Source organism: Eptesicus fuscus, chromosome 8 (assembly GCF_027574615.1).
Source record: "Eptesicus fuscus isolate TK198812 chromosome 8, DD_ASM_mEF_20220401, whole genome shotgun sequence".
NCBI classification, from domain to species: Eukaryota; Metazoa; Chordata; class Mammalia; order Chiroptera; family Vespertilionidae; genus Eptesicus; species Eptesicus fuscus.
In genome coordinates this window covers 90,275,777-90,288,128 of record NC_072480.1, presented here as the reverse complement: position 1 = coordinate 90,288,128, position 12,352 = coordinate 90,275,777, and the positions used below count along the sequence as shown (strand labels likewise).

Below are 12,352 nucleotides of genomic sequence, written 5' to 3'. Positions count from 1 at the left end.
CAGAGGCGTAGGCGGGTTTCTGGGTCCCGCCAGGGCAGCAGGCGGGTTTCTGGGTCCTGCCTCCCGCAGTGGTTGCGGCAGCAGCCACGGGACTCTTTCTAGGTCCCGCCCCCATGCCGACACGGGGGACACTGAGGTCTCACGCGATTTCACATGCTGGGCCCCTAGTTAAGTATAAGTTGGTTCAGGTTGTAATATAAGATATACAACTCTACCATGCTGTTCTTGCATGATTTGAAATATTCATTATCTAAAATAACAACATAATAACTTATTAAATAAGTCCACATTATGATGTCTGATTAGTGAGAAAATAATATATTTCTGAATATGCAATTCTTTGGGCATTCAACATAGATTTTTGGCAGCTTCCACTGTAAAGAGATACAAATAATAGCTTTAATTATAGCAGATTTGACCTTTTCAAATCTCACACATTTTGGAATGATGCACTTACAAGATTAAAGCTGTCAGTGACTTAAAATTTTCAGTATCTCTTCGGTGGCTAAATTCATTTGGATATAATAAAAGGTTTTGTGAAGGGCAAGTAATTGATTTTTCAGTGTGATTCAAAATATAACAGTAAATTTAAGTATCTTAGCTTCTGAGTATAGTTTCAAAGTTCTTTGGAGGAGACTGACTGCAATATATAATTAAGGAAAGTATTTTTCCTTTCAAATGGACAGATATATTTTAATTTTGTTAAAGGGTTACCTAGTATGATTTATTTTTTCCATTCTTGAAATTAATTCATATAGCTTCTTATGAAGTAAAAATGTGCCTAACATTAAAAGAGAATTATGATGACTATTACTGCAAAATGTTTTCTGATATTAGAAATGGATTTAAGAACTAATTTCTAGCCTTTCTGTATGAACATGAGTTTATACATGTATTCATCTATATCATTGTGTTTATAGACTTAGAAGTACATATACCTATAATTCCCAAAAAAAGCATTTTAATAATCTACACTAAATTTGAGAGACCTGAAAAATAATTCATAAGTTTGGATATTTACATGTGCAGGAAGTAATTATAGTCCAAATTGAAACAATATGGTTATCTAACTCATGTGTTTTACAGAGTATCTTTAATACTTCAGTTTTGAGTGAAAAATAAATTTTTTCAGAAAATGCTAAATCATGTGCAAGTAACTCTTTCTAGTAGCAGATGCCATTTATCAATGTAAACATTCTATTCTATTCAATAAAGGATTTGCTATTTCATCTGTAATATTTCCCCCACACAATGAATTAATCAAAATTTGGCAATGAATACTACTACAGATAGAAAAATAATTTTAAGACATTAGTTTTATGGAAGTTATTTTTCCTTCTGTTTAAATTTAGTATGAACAGTCAATTCTATTTATTTCTGTACTAGGGGCCCAGTGCATGAATTTGTGCACCTTGAAAGGAACTGTGGGCCGCAAGGTTGCGGCCCATCCTCGGCGCTCCCGCCTGGCCCCTCCTGCCATGGCCCCCGGTCCCCTCTCTGCCTGCAGCCCTGCTCCTGCTGTCACTGCTCCCATGCACTAACGGTGCCAGCCCCATTCACACCCACAGCCGGTGCTGGAGCTGCTGCTCGCACATGGAGCCGGCACCCGGTGCTGGTCCTGATCACTCAGTGCATCAGTGGGTGTGAGCGATGGCTGCTGCCCCAATCACCCCTCAGGAGCAGGGGAGGTGGAGAAGCCCTGAGGGGTGATCAGGGCAGGCAGCCTCCACGTTCACCCGCTGACTGCACTGAGCGATCACGACTGGCGCTGTGTACAGGCTGTGGTTGCTAGCGGTGCCTGTGCTGGCAGTGGGTGCAAGTGGCAACTCCAGCACCAGCAGAGGGTGCGAGTGGGGCCAGCGCTGGCAGCAGGTGCAAATGCCAGGTAGAACCATGGTGCATGACAGCAAAGAATTTTCAGTAACCACCAGAGGCTCACCCCGATGACAGTGACCAACACCTTGCCTTGGTCTGGTGCCCCTGCTCACCTGCTCCACCATCCAACTGTGGCCAATGCCCACAGTGTTCCGTGCATGCCCCCTAGTGGCAGCGCACATCATAGCTACTGGTTGTTCGGTTGTTCATTCGTTCCGGTTCTTCCACCGTTCAGTCTATTTGCATATTAGCCTTTTATTATATAGGATTTTTATCAAATGTTTTCACTAATACTTATATAGTTGAAAATATTTGTGGAAAATTAATATTATTTTTTGTAGAATCATTTGTTCATGTAATGAATTCATTATTTTTATATTGTATATACTTTCTTGTCTAATATTTATTTATTCCAGGGTTAAGGGTAGGAAATTAGTGATGTTTTTAATCAGGTTATCTCACATGTATAATTTATAATAAAAATAAATAACTTTGTTTTAACATGAGGGCAATAGTAGATGCAGGAGAACATTTATTCATTCTTAATTATCTTACACATTAAAATATAATTTGAAATTAGTTATCTATAACCTATTATCTTAGTGAAATATAACTTTATTTCTGTAATTAGACATAAAGAGAGTACATAAACCATTGTAATGTATTTTAAAATGTATGAGAGCAGGTGTAGATTTTATTATAGATTTTAATTCATTCTAAATTACCCATGTAGTATTCAGTGACCAAAACTGATTTATTTTTATTGAGCATTTATCTTAGATATCATTTGAAATTAGAAAAACCTATAAAATATAAGTCTATTAATTTTTGCAAACACATTGACTATTACTTCACAACCAGTTACCTAAACAGAGTCTTGCAGTTCTTACAAAACATAAAAAGATGAGCTACTATTGTGGTGTAGCATGCAGGAGACCTTTGCTAAATTTTGGGGGGAAGGTTATTATTATTTAGCATTGATGCCATCACCTTGTTTTGTATTTCAAATGAGAAATAGAAATTTTAACTAAAGCATTATTTGCAGAAAAATGTGTTAAGTTTTAAAACATAATATACCCATGTACACACACATATTTATATAGTATAAGAAGAACATTTTTGTTTTGGAATAATATTTAAATATTGATATATTTATTTTTTTAGTTCAATCAGAATTATACTGTACCTTGTGAAATCATTATAGGAGGATTCTTTTAACATGAAGAAACATGTATTGCCACAGTCTGATACATTATAACTTAGTTTTCTTATCTATACTAATAATAGCCTGGGTGGTCAACATGTCCTCACGCATCACGCCCTAACGTCATCACAAGATGGCTGTCACAAGGTAGCCATCACAAGATAGCCATCACAAGATGGCCATCACAAGATGGTCATCACAAGATTGCCATCACAAGATGGCCACACGCATAGCGGAGGTGGGGCCTGGCGGAGGAGGCAGATCACGGCAGGGGAGGGCAGTGGGGGCAATCAGGCCGGCAGTGGAGTGCAGTTTGGAGCGATCAGGCTGGCAGGGCAACAGATAGGCAACAATTAGGCCAGCAGGGGAGTGGTTAGGGGGTGATTAGGCTGGCAGGCAGAAGCGGTTAGGGGCAATCAGGCAGGCAGGCAGGCAGGCAAGTGGTTAGGAGCCAGTGGTCCCAGATTGTGAGAGGGATGTCCCAGATTGGAGAGGATGCAGGCCAGGCTGAGGGACACCCCTCATGCATGAATTTCATGCACTGGGCCTCTAATCTATCTATCTATCTATCTATCTATCTATCTATCTATCTATCATCTATCTATCTATCATCTATCTAAAAGCCTCATATGCAAAGTGTCCCCTTAGGTGTTTGACCAACTGGGAGTTTGATTGCTCGCTATGATGTGCGCTGACCACCAGGGGGCAGTGTGGTATGAAGGAAGGCCTCAGCCAGCCACTGATAGCCTCTAGGACCCTCCTGTGCATGAATTTCATGCACTGGGCCTCTAGTAATGTAATGATAGCCTAAAATATGTGAAAACTATATAGAAAATAAAGGAACATTTTAACCCTGATATTTTGATCTGATAGATTATTTTAGTTTGTTCTTTTTCAGTATATGTATTTTTTGGTATTGGTAAAACCAAAACCATTTTATTTAGAATGAGACTAGCACCAATAATTGTCCATCATAAAAGTTTTATTAAGGTACATTTCACTAAGATAATATGATTTCTTGAAAGTTACAGATGCCTAGAATTATAGATTGAATGATGTGTTACAATTAAATATAAGCCATAATACATTTAAAAGTAAATATAAGTTGTTATGCTATATTTTCATTATGTCATATAAAATTAAGATAATTTACAAAGGAGTTATTGATTGGGTTTATTGAAAGTAAGATGTATGGTAATTCCTCTTTTCAAGAAGTTTACATTGTAAAGGAATTAAATTTATTTTCCATTAAACTATTTTTAGTAAAGAAATATCTCAATTCATGTTTTATTCAGTAATAAGATAAACCCACTTATATCTTGTTTTCACATGCTATAACAGATTGCAAAAGATCACTTTCCTTAGCTCAGCCTGAATCATTGTAGGCCCTACAAGAAAGGGTAGGGCCATTAAAGTAAAAGATAGTCCAATATTTTTTACTCTTACATATTGAAGTTGATTCACACTTATTGGTGAATCCCATGGTGAGTTTGCCTATTTGCAAAAATAAATTGTAACTCCCAAATCAATATTCTTTAGTGAGTTTGCTGTCAGTCATTCAGGGACATGTGCAGAGAGGGGAAGAATTTGAGTCACCTCCTGTGCACATTGCAAACTGAGGTGCAACAGGGACTTGGCATTCCTGTTTCAGTTCTCATATTGTCAATGAATGTTCGTTTTGCAATCTATTTAGTGCCAGTTTTTTTTGTGTGTGTGTTTGTTTGTTTGTTTTGCACTTTGGTGGTTTTTTAAATCAGTATTTTTCAAACTCAGGTACTCATTAAAAAGAATCATTCCCTTTAACAAATGTATACTGGTTAGAGGCAGAGCCTACAGGGGATACACATCCCTTACCCCTTGATGTCTCTGAGCGAGTGGCTCATCATGTCACTAGGCAGGATAATCCTTTGCAGCTAGAAACCTCTGCAGAGGATGCTTTGTGAAAGGTCCTCTGTCTTAATTATCTCTTGTCTTCTGAGATTTATAAAATTCTTTTGGATTATAAATGTGCTAAAAAAATGAAAAGAAAAATGCCTCTTTGGAAGTTCATTATAATGCCATCTCTGGCTTAAAAAATGTTGTTTTATCTAACAAATGATAGGCTAAGAATTTTGTGATGAGGAATTTTAGTGTTAAAGTATCATTAGAGTTATGGTTTTCTAATCATGAATTATCTTAGTATTATTGCAGTATTTTAGGCTATTTCTGAGAGATTTATTTCATTTTTATGGAATTAATTTTGCTGGAAAATGTTGGTTTAGACTCTTTAAATATCTGATGATTTATATTTTCCAGTTTTATTGAAGTATACTCTTATCTAATAAAGAGGGAATATGCTAATTGACCATTATGCCCTCACAAGATGGCGGTGCCCACAACCAATAAAGAGGGAATATGCTGCCCTAACCAGTTTGGCTCAGTTGATAGAGCATTGGCCTGCAAACTGAAGGGTCCCAGGTTCGATTCCGGTCAAGGGCATGTACCTTGGTTGTGGGCACATCCCCAGTAGGGGCTGTACAGGAGGCAGTTGATCGATGTTTCTCTCTCATCGATGTTTCTAACTCTCTATCCTTCTCCCTTCCTCTCTGTAAAAAAATCAATAAAATATATATTTTAAAAGAAAGAAGGAATATGCTAATTGACTGCCATGCCCTCATAAGATGGTGGCGTCCACAGCCACAAGATGGCGGGGCCCAGTCCCCTCAGCCCTGCCTCATCCAGCTGGAGTCCCCCAGTCCCCTCAGCCCCACAGGAGAAGGCAGTTTGGGGCAATCGGGCCAGTAGGGGAGGGTAGTTGGGGACAATCATGCCAGCAGGGGAGCAGTTAGGCATCAGTCAGGCCAGCAGGGGAGCAGTTAGGGGGCAATCAGGCTGGCAGGCAGAGTGGTTAGGAGCCAGCAGTCCCTGATTGTGAGAGTGATGTCCCAGATTGGAGCGGGTGCAGGCTAGGCTGAGGGACACCCTCCATGCATGAATTTCATGCACCAGGTCTCTAGTTGAAAAATAAAATTGTATATATTTTCAGTGTGATCATTTGATATACTCATATACTGTGTAATGATTATCAAAATAAATTTAATCAACATATCTATCATCTCACATACTTACCTTGTGTGTGTGTGTTTTGTGTGTGTGCTAAGAACATTTAACCTTTTGCACTCGGATGTCGAGTGTGACTCGACACAGTTAGCATTAGAATAAAGGAATCGAGAAAAAAGCAAGTGAGTGCAAAGGGTTAAGATCAACTATATTGGTAAATTTCAAACATACAATGCATTATTGTTAACTGTAGTCACCATGCTATACATTAGATTCCAGAACTTATTTGTCTTATGATTGAAAGTTTGTATATTTTGATAACCGTTTATCCTTCTCTCCCACCCCAATCCTTGTCAATCACCAGTCTACTCTGTTGTTTAGTAGCTTTCTTAGATGCCACCTGTGAGATTATATACTATTTGTCTTCCTCTGACTTATTTCACTTAGTATAATGCCCAGAAGATTCATCCATGTGGTCAAAAATGTCAGGGTTTCCTTCTTCTTTATGGCTAATGACATTCCACTACATAATATTTTCTCTATCCACTTACCTGTTGATGGATACTTAGGTTCTTCCCATGTCTTGGTTGTTGTAAATAATGCTTCAGTGACCATGAGAGTGCAGGTATTTCCTTTAAATATATACTCAGAAGTGGGATTGTGGGATCATTTGGTAGGTTGCTTTGTTGTTTAATTTCTTAGGAAACCTCCATCCTGTCTTTTGTTGTAGCTACATCAATTTGCATCCTCACTACATTCTTGCCAACACTTGTAATCTCTTGTCTTTTTATGATAGCCATTCTACTATCATAAAATGATATCACAAAAGATGTGAGATCCTATCTCATTGTGGTTTTGATGTGCATTTCCCCGATGAATAGTGATGTTGAGCACTTTTTCATGTATCTGTTAGCCATGAGTGTATTTTCTTTGGGGGGAAAATGTCTATTCAGTTCCTCAGGCCATGATTTAATTGGGTTTTCTGGGTTTTGCTATTGAGTTGTATGAGTTTTTATGTATTTTGTATATCAACTCTTTATCAGATATGGAGCATGCTAATATTTTCTCTCATTCCATAGGTTGTCTTTTCATTTTGTTAATGTGTTCTTTTGCTATGCAGAAACCTTGTATTTGGGTATAGTCCCACTGCTTTATCTTTACCTTTGTTATCAGTGCTTTTTGTGTCAAGTCCAAAAAATTGTCACCAATGTCAGGGAGCTTCCTGATTGTGTTTTCTTCTAGGAATTTAATGGTTTCAGTTCGCATAGTCAAATCTTTAACCCACTTTAATTTATTTTCCAGTATTGAGTAAGATAGGGCCTAGTATCATTCTTTTGCATATGGCTTTTTAGTTTTCCCAGTACAATTTTTTGAAGAGACTGTTATTTTCCCATTGTATAGTCTTAGCCCCTTTGTCATAAATTAATTGACCACATATGCATAAATTTATTTTTCTGGTCTGTCTGTTCTGTTCCATTGATCTATGTGCCTGTTTTATGCCAATGCTATGCATACATCAAGCTTTGTAGAACAGTTTGAAATCAGGAAGTGTAATGCGTCCTTCTTTCTTTTTCTTTTCCAGATTATTTTGGCTACTGTGAGTCTTTGTGAGTCCATATAAATTTTGGGATTGTCCTATTTCTGTGAAAAATTCCATTGATATTTTTATAGAGATTATTAAATCTGTATATCACTTTGCGTAGTATGTACATTTAACAATATTAATTCTTGCAGTGCATGAGCATGAGATATCTTTCCATTTATTTTTGTCTTCTTCAATTTTTTTTTACCAGTATCTTAAAGGTTTCAATGTACTTATTTTTTTACCTCATTCGTATTTTATGCATTTTGATGAAAATGTAAATGGTATTGTTTTCTTAATTCTTTTCTAATAGTTCATGATTAGTGTATAGAAACACAACTGATTTTTTATGTTGATTTTGTGTCCTGCAACTTTATTGATTTATTGACTAAATTTACAAGTTCTTTTTGGAATCTTTAAGGATTTTTATATATAATATCAATCTGCAAATAGAGGTCGTTTTACCCTTTTCTTTCAAATTTGGATAACTTTTTTTCCTTGCATAATTTCTCTTACCAGAAAAAGCAAACAAAAAACATCGACACAGACAATATTATGGTGTTTACCAGAGAGAAGGGGGGTGAGGGGTACTAAACAGTAAAAAGATCAAATATATGGTAGTAGAAGAAAATTAAACTTTGGGTGGTGGGCACACAATGCAATATACAAATGATGTATCATAGAATGGTATAATTTGAAACCTGTATAATCTTACTAACCAAGGTCATCCCAATTAGTTTAATTAAAAATGTTAAAATGTGTTTCTTTATTTTCTATCGTCTGATAGGTATTCTGGATACAATCCCTGTTGCCTTTCAGTGCTAGATATGTTGGGGCGCATTCTTCACATGGAAGTCTTAAAAGTTAGGTTACTAGGTATTGGGTCCAAATTCTTCTCTCCTCAGGAAGTAGCTAGGGGTTGTGAGTTCACTTTCAATTGTATCTTGCTGTAACAGGGGTGGGATTTATGGACACACCATATCTTAGCCTTTTCTATCCATTTTTTTGTTGGGATTTTCTCATTTGCCCACTGTAGGAGTTGCTCAATAGTTTCTAGGGTTTTTTGTTTTTGTTTTTGTTTTTCAGAAACAATTTATTTTTTATGTAGCTATAGGTACACTGTATCCATGGGAGAAGGTGAATTCAGGATCCTCCTATGTTACCTTCTTGGACCAGAATTCCTCTATGTATCTTTATTTTGAAGTTTGAAAATAGTAAAACAAATCAGTTGTTCTGTCTGACCAAAATTTATGTCTATCTGAGCATTCTACTATAAATTCAGGATTTTTTTTATAACATGCAGGTGACTTAGCTTGATATGACATGTTCAGGAATTATAAATCCGGTTACTGGAATAAAAAGGTCTTGAAGGTGTACTGACATTACATGTTTATATTTGCTCTGGGACCCCCAGACCAGGTATGTGTGTAATTTGAGCCAGTGAATAAATTATACTTTTTGTATTGGTGAGGTGTCCTCTGGGCCCCACCTGTTACTGGAGGAAGTGGAATTCTTGGGGTGCCACAGAAATAAGAATTTCCTGAGGCCCCGATGGGAGGATGAGACATTGCGGAAAGCCTTATTGATGATGTAATGTTAAGGAAGTTCCCTCCAAGGCCCCATCTCCCTCCGTTCAGCCATGGAAAAAGTCCCATTTTATCGTCAGCAGAGCTAAGATCAAGGCCACAGCCCCATCTTTGCTCCGTGTTAAAGCACAGTCCAGTCCAGCACCAGCCTAGGTTAGCAGTGTTCCAGCTGCAGTCCATTACATGGGGGTTTGCATGGCCATGACTCATGCAGCTTCTCGGGCCCCATGGCAGGCTAGCACAGGTCACAGAGCAAGGGAGAGCAAGAGGTACAAGAGAGAGAGAATTCTTTGTCTTGGGCTTATAACTGGGAGTTCATCCAATTCATCCTTCAGGAGTTCATATGCTTATAGCCAATGATCTTTGTTCCCAGGTTAGAATGACAGGCAAATACCATCTATATGTCACCCTGACTGCACTGCACATACACCCATCGCCCTTCCTGCAGTGATTTGCAGGAAATGGACCAGTGTTCCATGGAGAGTGTGAAGTTGCGGCTTCCTGGCGAACCTGCCCAGGTGACCACGCTTATAATGTCTGGCCTCTCTTTTGCTCCTTCCCTATTATTAACATTAATAACTAGCTAATTACAATGGTAGCACTATTAGAAAAAAAAAAGGTGACTTTTCTGCATCACTGGGGAATTCTAGTAAAACTTTAGAAAACATTACAAATTACTTGATATTGTTCTATATGGTAAATGGCAGGAAGACAGAACAAAGTACAATGTCTTTTAAAAAGACAGTGTGAAGTGATGCTGACCTGTGGTATTGTGACAGGAGAGGGAAAGGAAGAGTGTGATTACTATTTATGATACTATTTCAAATAAGAGAACGTTAGACTGTTCCCATGGAAGTGCTCTAGCAAAATTACCTGACATTTTTTAAGATATATGTTTGATTAACTTAATGAGGAAAGAATGGGGGGACATCACAATTCAGAATTATTTAGAATAAATCCATCAAAAACTTCAAAGTACTATACATATATCTTTTGAAATAGTATGACCCATTTCTAAGTCATATTATAACATGGTTAAAATCATCATGAGCATCTACAAGTCATTTTATTAAATCTGGAAAAAAATCACATACAAATATAAAACCACTAGTCCTTTCTATACAGACTTACAAAATATACTCAGACTATTTTAACAAGAAAAAAGAGAATAAAAGAAACATACTCACTACAGGAAAGAATGAAACTTTAATGTTGCTGTGCAAACATTCTCCAGCGAGGGCCTTGGGAGGAAGTTTGCACTTGTTAGTGTTGGCATGCCAATCACATGTGTTTTCTATGGTTCTGCTAAGTGGCCTTGATCTCTTTGTGTTGGACAAACAGGATTCTGGGGTCAGAACTTCAGGGCTGTCAATCATTTTGGTATCTGTCCGGCAACTGAAAAAGGAAAGGAATACATTCAAGAAGATAAGAAAAATGTTAGAGAAAACATTAGAGCTTAAAACTAAATATACTAAAGCCAAAATTAAAAAAAAGAAATGGATAAAGACTAACAGGCAAAGCTGAGAGAATATGTGTGGAGATGTAAGCAAAGATTTTGTTATGAATACCAATGGGGTAATTGTGAATGGCAATAATTAGTAACTGTTACTCATCGTTTTTGTGCTAAGGTATAATATAATACGTGATTATAATGATTTCTTTTTTTTTTTTTGGTCTTATTTTAGACATCTTTGAGAGAATTCTAAAAACAAAATGAAATAAGATTGTAAAAATTACAGTCAAAATAGTGAATAATACAGAATTATATAAAAGGTAAAATTATTATAGGTTCTATAAGCCCTTCTATACAGTTAAACAGGCTGGATTACAATATATAATTTGAATGCAATAAATACAATGAGATTGATATGATTTATATAGTAGTAATACTGGGAATAGTTGTTAACATCAAATTAAGAAAATATACTTCCAGCAGATCATATTTGCTTCTCTGTCCTATGAATTTTGAAGCAAAAGATAAACCATTGTTTGTAATTATATTGACGATGAGAAAGGTACACACTTTCTATCTTTATGGAAACAAATGTAGTCATTTCAGCATAACACTTTGAATTCAATAAAGTCAACATTCAGTATTCTTAATTCTAATAAGTTTATAATGTCACATAGTAATTGGAAGTTGGACAGATATGGGAATTGAACATAACATTACACAAAAGCAAGTTTAACTTATTGTTGTAAACTGGAGGACTACAGAAATGGGTGGATGAGATTTTGTTTTTATCATCATTGCTAGAGGCCCAGTGCACGAAATTCATGCACAGGGGGAGGGAGTTCCCTCAGCCCAGCCTGCACCCTCTCCAATTCGGGACCCCGTTTAGGCCCGATCACTGGGATCGGGCCAAAACCGGCAGTCAGACATTCCTCTCACAATCTGGAACCACTGGTTCCTAACTGCTCACCTGCCTAACTGCCTGATTGCCCCTAACTGCCCTCCCGCCACCAGCCTGATCACCTCTAACTGCCTCTGCCTGCCAGCTTGATCATCCCTAACTGCCCCCCCACTGGCCTGGTCGCCCCCAAATGCCCCCCCACCAGCCTGGTTGCCCCTAACTGCCCCCACTGGCCTGGTAGCCCCTTATTGCCCCCCCACCAGCCTGGTTGCCCCCAACTGCCCCCCTCTGCCGGTCTGGTTGCCTCCAACTGCCCCCCCTGCTGACCTGGTTGCCCCTCACTGCCCTCCTCTGCTGGCCTAGTCACCCCGCACTGACCCCCTGCCAGCCTGGTTGCCCCCAACTGCCCCCCTGCCAGCCTGGTTGCCCCTCATTGCTCCCCCTGCTGGCCTGGTTGCCCCAAGCAGCCTGCTGGTCAGTCGTTTGATTGTTCCTCACTAACCCCCCTTCTGGCCTGGTCGCCCCACCCAGCCCACTGTTACTGTGAGGGCATCGTGACCAATTTGCATATTACCCTTTTATTAGTATAGATAGTTTCCATTATATTAAGAAATAATTAAAATGTGCAATTTCTCTGTCACTGAAGCAAGCAAGGGTCTAAATAATTGAAAATGCTATTTTTATGCTGATTAGATTCATAAATGAGGTAAAA

The 12,352-nt window shown here is 38.0% G+C and overlaps 1 protein-coding gene and 1 long non-coding RNA gene across 5 annotated transcripts in view; one reads left to right on the top strand and one right to left on the bottom strand.

The window, feature by feature from the left end:
* The window catches only part of SGCZ (sarcoglycan zeta), a 196,889-nt gene that overhangs the window by 26,245 nt on the left and 158,292 nt on the right, over positions 1 to 12,352 (top strand). The window lies entirely within an intron of this gene.
* LOC114233258 (uncharacterized) overlaps positions 10,485 to 12,352 on the bottom strand; it is a 33,703-nt gene continuing 31,835 nt past the window's right edge. For all 4 annotated transcript variants that reach the window (XR_003619408.2, XR_008556849.1, XR_003619407.2 and 1 more), the window contains one exon: positions 10,485 to 10,681. This is a non-coding gene — a long non-coding RNA (uncharacterized LOC114233258). The remainder of the gene's footprint in view (positions 10,682 to 12,352) is intronic.